This window comes from Rhea americana, unplaced genomic scaffold (assembly GCF_003343005.1).
Source record: "Rhea americana isolate MKP2758 unplaced genomic scaffold, rheAme1 scaffold_6, whole genome shotgun sequence".
Classification (NCBI taxonomy): domain Eukaryota; kingdom Metazoa; phylum Chordata; class Aves; order Rheiformes; family Rheidae; genus Rhea; species Rhea americana.
In genome coordinates this window covers 11,144,178-11,153,685 of record NW_028186756.1, presented here as the reverse complement: position 1 = coordinate 11,153,685, position 9,508 = coordinate 11,144,178, and positions in this window count along the sequence as shown.

The window sequence follows — 9,508 nt, the reverse complement described above, 5'->3', positions numbered from 1 at the left end:
GGCCCGGCCGTGGCGGAGGCAGCTGCGCCGCCCGGGCTTGCGGGGCGGCATTGCCGCGGAGAGCTGCAGCCGCTCACGAAGGCTTCTGCGGAAATACGTTAATTAATAGTTAATTTGTGGTGTTGATTGTAATAACCTGAGGGTCTTGAGTTAGTTGCAGTGCTTTGCCCGATGCCTGCAGTATACACTTCTCACTGAACACAGTTATTAGTAAATAATCTAGCGTTTTCTCTGTACATTGCTGTTGGGTGAGAAGACAGTTTTAAACTCTTTACTGATGAAGAAGAAGAAACTGCAGCACATGTTTTTATGTGTGCATCCTTATTTTAAAAATTAGTCTGAACATCTATGTGAAGCCCCCCTCCTTTAGTATTATTTTTTAACTTGCTTCACTATAACACGATGCTAGACAGTGTCTCAGTTTTATAGCTACATATAGTTTGAACACTACATTTTGTGTGAGAAAAGGTACATAAGAGAGGGTGAGAGTCCTACAAACAGTTTGTCCAAATCCAAACCTTTTCGGTACCTGCTTACTCATGCAGTGAAGTTCCTGGAATATGGACCCAGAATGAACAGCTACATTGTCATTAGCCATACAAAAAGGGTACAAAACCAATTTTTTCTAGGTTATGTTTCCATGTCATGTATCAGTCACCTGAGTTTGACCACATCCACTGTATCTTATTACACTGGGTGATAAATTATATGAAATTAGTAAACTAAATTGTGCTTTTTTATTTTTAGATTTGACAGAGGTACCTCATTACATAAAGACAGAATAATACATAGAAATTGGGAGTTCGTGTCCCAACTGCAGTATAGCATAATGTTGAGGATGATGCCTACATGTCAGTTATACTTATCAACACTTCTGAAAATTTTGTAATAGGAGGTGAAATAAAGCACATGTAAACAACAAGAAAAGGATAAAAATGAAAGTAAGATGCAGGTATGCATGTTTAGTTTGCACCGTGATGAAGTTGTACAGATTAAGACTGGTTGCCAATCCTTTTAATACCTGTTCCCCTCTACTGTCATTACAATTAATTTCAGAGATAGCCAAGTCCATAAAAATTACACGTTCTAAGAGACTGCTCTGTATTTTACAACAAAAAAAGGCGATGAGCGAATTTTTGTATGTTATTTGCACATTGTTATGTCTTCTCCCTCTTGCCTCAGATTAGAGTAAAATAAAGTTATTACTTGGAAATACTTTTTTCCTGAAGGAAGTTTGAATGTTACTGGGAAACAAAACTGCAATAGCATCAAATATGCCAGAGAAGAAAGTAAGCAGCATGTTGGAGTGATGATAAAGTGTTGTCTAAGGATAAGCTACAATGGACCCAGCAGCGTCTTGTGTTGAAAAGAGTTAACATCTGCTTTAGAAAATAGTGTTTGTGGATGATTGCATCAAAAAGTGCCCTCTTTATTTAAGAAGGAATAAATCTATTAATAACAGTTCAGTTTGAACTATGTTTGAGATGCACAGCCAAATGAATGTAGTGAATACTGTTACTCCATTAGGGGAAAAAAAAGGTTCAAAGAAGATGGCATATTTAATCAATAATGGAGGCAAAATCGTGAAAAACTCTTTACAAACCAAAACAGTTGAAAACATGAAAATGAAGAGTTAAGACAGAGTTTTACTTTGCCCATACAGTAAATGCATTACTTTATTAGAACAAGGTATTTTTGCATATCACAAGGTATTGCTGCTACCCTTGATTCAGACCAAGGTCTAAATCCTGAAATTGTTTGTTACTCTAAGCACATTAAGAGGCCCCACAGGAACTATTCACATGTGAAAAGAGCTAGGACTAGAGCCAAAGTTTTGCATACTGTGAAGGTCAAGCTTACTTCTTTTCTAAAACTTTCACTTAGTAGGAAAACTCCAGGAAATATGGTTTCTGTATAGCACGTTCAGCTGATTCTTCTCTTTTTATTTTTGTTGGGTAAGGTGCTGTATGTGCTGTGGCCGTTTTAGAGCATTTGTGTACTAGCAGGTCGCTATTTGGTACCGGCTGGCTAGCAGGCAGCTGCCTTGCAGAGCAAGGGAACTGTCTTTGTCTTCCCAGATTACAGTTAGGGTTTCTCTTCACACAGACACTGATTTTTATAAACTTTGCAAAACTTAAGGATAAAGTTTCATAGATGCTATATACAAACAGTAACTTTATAGTTGTTGTGGAATAATCTGTTAACAAAAATGCACTGTCTGTAAAATGAATTCTCAGCATTTTTGCACAAGTCAACAGAATACATTGCTCGAGTAGCCTTTCTTCGGTCACTCAGGTAACTCATGGTGAGACTGTTGTAGGTAGTCTTCAAGAAAGACTGTAATTCATTTTTACGTCTCTATGCAAGAAAGTAAGAGACACAGGCCTTCTCTTGAATACTTTGAATGGGCTATATGCAGAGATTGGTGTAGGGAACAAAAATGAGCTACTCTTGACAGATACAGGTTTTTATCTGCTGAAGGCTCCACACAGGTTGTTTCCTTTTTTCTTGTCACAACTCGGAAAACAAATTTTAGCAACATTATACTACATATTTTACTGGGATTTTGCCTCAAGCTCAAGTAAAACTTCTATTTTTTTCCATAGATTTCTTTGAGCAATAGTTTCTTTCTCTTCATTTTGCCTCATTCCCATTTACTGGAAATTTAAAACAAATGTTACTTGCAGTCTTTGAGTACTACCACTATTTTTACTTTTCAATAACAGAAATTCCCTGGTCTTACCTTTTGTAGGCCAGTGTTTATCTAGGTTGCACCATGCTTTATGAATCCCAATTGGATACTGTATATAGACTTACTATGGAATGCAAATAGTGGTTCTCTCAGAATCTCACCTTTTGCAGTAATCTGTAATTTAAAAAGGCTGAATAACTTCTAAACCTTTGTAGAAACACTGGTTTTGCCATTAAGAAACTGACATAACTTTTAGATCAAATCACTTTTTTCCACTCCAAATCATAAATATCTAAAATGCAAGCTATCTGAAACCTTAATTTTGGAAAGAGTTACAAAATTCTCTGCTACAAAACGTCCTGTTGGAATTATGGTCACAAGTCTTGTGTTTTTACATTAGCGAAAATATTGCTATCCATTATTATATAAATACGATAAGAATAATAAGTGGCAGGCAGATACAAGACCACCACTAAAAATCTAGATGAGCAACTGTCACATGACTATATGGCAACTATTCCTTTCAGTTCAAGAGTGGAGACATCATACATATATTGATAGTAAATAGGAAGTTTAGAATGTATTATTTTTAGCAGAGCTGTGATTTCTAAAAGAGACATTTTTGGGGAAGAGCCAGGCACATCAATGGTATTTATCATCTTGCCGGGCTGTTGCCAGAATGATGATGATAAGGAATTTTGAAAGTCCAGTACTTAACAGCAGGAGGTAGATCATATTAACATCATTATCTTAGTTGTCAAGTGACAGTGGTTTGTAAATGTCATGAATTATGTATAAAATACCTATATTTTTAGACTAACCGTTTTGAGAATTCACATATACTTACTGAAATGCATGTTTTTTAGAATAGTTATGCAAAACAAGATTCAAAATGGGACTTTGTGCGCAAAGAATGAAATTTGTGGACAGAATTCCCTGCTTGGTTACATGAACACAGGTCAGGAACTACAACATTGATGACAATGCAGGTGCTATCTTGAGATGACTTTAATAAGAAGAAAAATCAGACTGAGTCTTTAACGTAGTAATTCATGAATATCTTGTATATGATAAATATTTGTCATCTGTCCTTGATAACAGAAATTCACTTCAATAATAAAAAAAAAAATGCTGAAACCATTCATTAAAATTAATTTTGTAACCTTAACAAGTGTTATAATGTGCTATTCTCTGCATCTTTAAGGGTGTTTGGGGATCTGTGTGACTTGTGAAACAGAAACAAACTAAGAAAAATGAAATATTTCGTCTCTTTTGCTGTACTTTACAGCACAGCTTGTGTTTAAGAAGCAGTCTAGACATGCAAAAATGCTAGAATAAACAATACTTTTTTCATTATTTTAAATTAGCTGTACTTGAAAGCTGTAAATTTTAGTGATGCATGCTACCAGGATTGGATATTTATTCAAGTATCCAACACAAAAGATACTTTAGGAGAAGGCTATTTTGTTACGTGTTATTATAAATGTAAGGTCCCTTCACAGTTAATGCAATTATAAGTGGTTTCCTGTAAAAGAAAAAACTTACTTGATTTCCGTATAACATCAGCGTATTTTACTTAGGATTATGAGAAGTCACATACATTTTTTTTTAATATTAGAGACTTGCTTAACCCATATTAACATATAAACATTATTAAATACTGTTTAATACTTATTATAGGACTTCAAATATTGTTTGGTCTTAAGCAAATATTCTTTTTTCAGCTGAGTTGTGTGAGCAATTAAAGAATAATCAACTGGAGTCATCACTGAGCTTTTGGATTTATCAACGTAAGTACAGAAATGAGCTGTTTATTCTGGAGTACGGTGATGGAAGTAATCACACTAAGGTAACATTTTCTCTCTGTGGCTACATAGGGTAATAGTAAAACAGAAAGTATCTATCCTGATAATTGTTTTTTTTTTTGTCTTATAGACAGAGAAACAACTCTATGACATAACAACTCTATGTTAAGATACACAATTTTAGTATGCTGCTGAGAGAAGCACTCCAAATTTCACACACAAATCAAAGATTTCAGATGAACTTTTGAGATGGTATGCTTGATCCAGCTATATGTCGCATCAGTTACAAATTATTAATTGTTCTTAGCTGTCAACACAAACTAAGATGATGTAAAAAAGACCCATCATTGTAACAAGGGAGTTTTGTAAAGTCCTGAATGAGTAGTCTTCTAGAGTGTTTAAAGCAGAAAACTGGTTGTTCGTGTTTGACAAGTAATGGGATTAGTGCAGCTCCTTCTTTTGCTCCTTCTAGAGATCACAGTGCCCTTTTTCAATGGAGCTGGAGAACATGTGTTCAGTAAATTAGACATTAATGTGGATCTTGGAGGACTGATCTTTGTTTTCCACCAGGGTACTCTCTCTTTGACCTGATCTTTGGCAAGTCACTTGATTTCTGTGCCTGTTAGATCTTTATTAAATATGAAAAGTAATACTTCACTGACAGAGAGAATTTAAATATTGTCCAAATACTACTGCAATAGAAATTATAAATTTGATATAGCTCAGGTATTTCACATTTTAAAATCTCATTGATTTCATGAGTATCCTATATGCCTGAGTATGCTGAATTTATTTGTACTGTCCTGCTGAGATAGCAAAGACCTGTTAAAACAGAGTGCTTTTTAAACCTTCATCAGACTTAATTTCTAGTATATTATACAAAAGGTAAAAACATTGCTCTTTAGTAATAAGTTGTTGTTGTTGTTTTTTTTTGTTGTTTTTTTCTTGTTTTTTTTTTTGTTTTTTTTTTTTTTTTTTTTTTTTTTTTTTTTTTTTTTTTTTTTTTTTTTTTTTTTTTTTTGTCATTCCTTTATGGTATTAGTGGCCATACAATATTGAAGAGGTTTCCTCTCCAGAAATTAAATTTCTGAAATTTCCTTGAGGTATATATACTCAAGAGACTCAGAACCTCATCTAAAACACAATTAAAATTGGAATCTGCACTGAGCTCGGAGTGCACTGGCCTGCATATTTTTTGTGTTTTGCTGGAATTAGCATGTATGGAATAGCAAGAATTACAAGAGTAAGCTATGTTCTTCTCCTCAGAAAGAAAAAGGAATGGAAATGAGTCAGACAACAGGTGTATTACACTGTAGTATATCCATAAACTTCACACTATTGCATACTTCTACTTGAGTTTTCTGCAGGTGTTTATTCTTCTAACCACAACCCAGCAGACTACAATAAAGCTGAAGGCTTTCAAGGAACCAAAATAGGCCAACTCTTTTTGAAGCTGTGTGACAGGACTACTGAGATCAACTGATAAACCGTTTCAATAGTTTTGACTAACTAGTTTGATTTTACAGGTAGGATAAAGAAGCTGATGCTTTGGAAGTTCAGCACTTTGGTGCAGAGAACTCTCCAAACAGGTTTACTCTTGTGGAAATCAAACTGTTAAGTTGTGCTTAAATGCTTTGCTAAGTAAATCCCAAATGACAAAGCACTTTTTGGAATCAGAAGCTATATTAACTTCATCTCGTTTTCAAACTGTATATTCTGTATTTGGTGACTAAGTTCCCAGTAGTTTCAGTAGGGCACATTCAGACTATACCTAAGCAAAGTCATTATTTGGCAGTCATCACGAAAGAAGTCCAGTAACACCAGCAATGTAAGATCTGCATAAAAGAATCGGCCTCCTCTCACATTAATATCCAGACAGAAGAAAGCAGACTCTCCCAATAAGCTGATGTGCTTAGAATCTTTGAGTAGTTAGAAATAGTCTGTTAAAGAGAGAGTGATTTGATGAAGCCTCATTGACAAAAAGATTTCTGAATTCCTGTTTTTTCCAGGTAAAATACAGGTATGCGAACCATATTCTTTTGCTTTCTGAGGCATGATTTGCAGGAATGATGTGCCTTGGTTTTTCATGCTCTGTGATCTAATTCTCAGAAATGCTAATTAATATTAGTTTTTAAAATAGGCCCTGGGAAAAAAAAAAAAAAACAGAGGTATTTGTGTCCATATTGTCAAAATCCTTTGAAACTAACTTTGAATCATTTACTCCCTCATGTGACAGGAACTAAAGAAATTGTTTTGCAAAGCAGAGTTTCCAAGACAGAATATTAACCTGGACCTAAATCAAAAATATTTATTCGTGAAATGTTATCATTATGAGATAGGATTTTCTGAATAAACAACTGCTTCAGGGTCACAATAATAATGAAGAATAGGTATGAATATCTCTAGCTGTGTACTACTACCAAGTGCTTACTCGTTCTCATTCCTAAGATTGCTGTATTTCAATAGTGAGTGAAGCTGTTCATTTAAAAAAATGCTTGGGATGGTTTCAGAAGGAAGAGTTATGCAGGAAAGCATGCCACTGGGATATAAACTCTTTTCCTTCAATTTATGTAACAAAATGTGCCTTGCTAAATTCATCACAGGATTATACAATCTCCTTCAAAACAAGAGCACGAAGTGGTTTATTGACAGGAAAACTAAGCAGTCCATGTGGACTTACTTGTCAGTCTTACTTGGTTTTTGATTTGACCTCACAGACCATTTTGGTCTATCAGTTTTACCAATTTTGGTTACTAGGTATGGACACTAAATTTACTTGCTAAAAAGTGTATTTTCCAACCAAAAACTGAAATTTCATTTAGGCATTTGTTCATCAAATCTTAACATGTTGTTAATACTTCACTGAAATATCCACAATGAACTATGAGACATACGCATGCAGAAAAATTCTACTCTAAAACCAAAATCATTACTGAATTATAGCAAAACTCTTTTTCTCTTATTTCTAAAATATTTTTATGATTGGATAAAATCTGTTTCTTCTCTCTATCCTATTGGATGCAGTGAAAAGCAGAATATAATTTGCTATTGATAGGTGGTCTGAGCTCTCTTTGACAGTTTATGGCAAACTGGATGCAGGCCCTTGTTTATAAAGAACTGGCCAATGATATTTCTGAACCTGACCAGAAATATGATACACAATTATGACAAGGAAAAATATTAACCTTTCTCTGTGCCAAAGGTTACCTATATATAGAACAAATACAGTATTTGTGCTTAATAAAACTCATACTGTTAAAATGCTTGACAAAATTGAAGATACTGAGGTAAAAGCTTTTTGAGATAGTGAAATAATACCAACTAGTGATGCTTCAAGTATTACAGCTTCAGAGAGAAGACTCTAAAATGTTAATGCTAGTGAGAATGCAAATTATATTACACAAAATGAAGTGGTTGTAAGTTGATCATACTCTTACATTCTGTCTTACTGCACCACAAAGTGATGCAGTAACTGGTGAATGATTTTTCATTTAGACTTTCCCAATTATCCTATGAAGGATGCTCTGAATGTTTTGCAAATTAAGTGCCTTCAATGTTATCAAGCTAGAGATACACTAGTACTATTCATTTTTAACATATGAATTTGTATGTGTATGTCTTATTAGAATTTTCCATTAAATAGCAGGGGAAAAAAAGGCTCCTCACATCTGAAACTATTTGCTGCAAAGTATCAATTTCCCCAACAGTGTATATTCTATAACATTTTATATCACTGCTTATAAAAATCAGTTTAATTTATTGAGAAATCAGTCACTATTATTAAAAACTTTATTTTAGACATGAGTAGTTTAATCTAGTGAAGAACTTTGGGTGATTCTGTATGGCTAGTATCTGTAAGTAGCTGCATTTCCCATAGCAGAATCACTAGAGGGAGTCATAGGCAATGTTACTCCTTCAGGTTCTCCCATAGCTTTACAATTAAAAATTGAAGTAACTTTTTTTTATGCAATATTTAAAAGAAAAATTACCAGATAATTTTCATCACTATAATTTCATTTCAGTGCCTAGTTACTGACTATTTATGAAACTGTTCTACCCTCACAAGGCACCAACAGCAAATCATGATCATGCTTAACAACCAAAACAAACCAGCAAGATAAACGTCTCATGCAAGGTTTTAAATTAACATATTTCTCAATTAGTCTTAAAAAGCACACAGGCAAAAAGCACAAAGGAACTTCAGAGCAAACAGCAAAAGAGAAGTCAAATATCACTAAAATCATTTAAAATATATTAATCAGTGTAAGTTTTAGCAACACTTCTGCACCTTTGTAAACTGCAACCCACCATAGGCTTCCTTTGCTTTTAAGTTTAAAATCTAGACTTCAATTCAGTAGAAGAATATGAGTTTTAGTTAAGTTTTCTATAACATTATTGTTACTGCCAAAGGAAGAAAATGTTTGTTGGAAAAAAAAGAATGCAATACTTTGCTCTAGACCCTTTCCATGTTGAAGCCTAATTGCTAGTTCACAGAATTTCTTAAAACTGAAGAATTAGAAGGACCTCTCAAAAATTTAAATATATCTTTTTGTCCTTATGCCTCATTAGTTGTGAATACAGTGAAATAATATGCAGATCTGAACAGTGATAGTTTGCAGGTGATGCATTTTACATGTAATAAGACAACTGATAACAAATTCTTCTCTGTTTTTGAACACATGATTATTCTTTTTCATGACTGGTAGCTACCAATATAGCCTGTAGATCTTAAAAGTGCATTAATTCAGTGAAATTAGTGTGTGCGCCATTCCTGAGTCCAATAATGAAATAATTTTATGAAACAAACAGCTTTGTACTTACAGCACTTATTAGTGGAGAACAATTTTTTTTGAAAATATGGATAATTATCCCACTATTTGAAAAGAATATGAGACAAAAAATAAAAGTGACATTTTCTTAAATGCTTAAATGGCTTAGATATACACTTTGCAAATGTGTATGATTAGCTGTACGACTGCCATTTGTGGCTGTGATTTCTTTTACAGACATA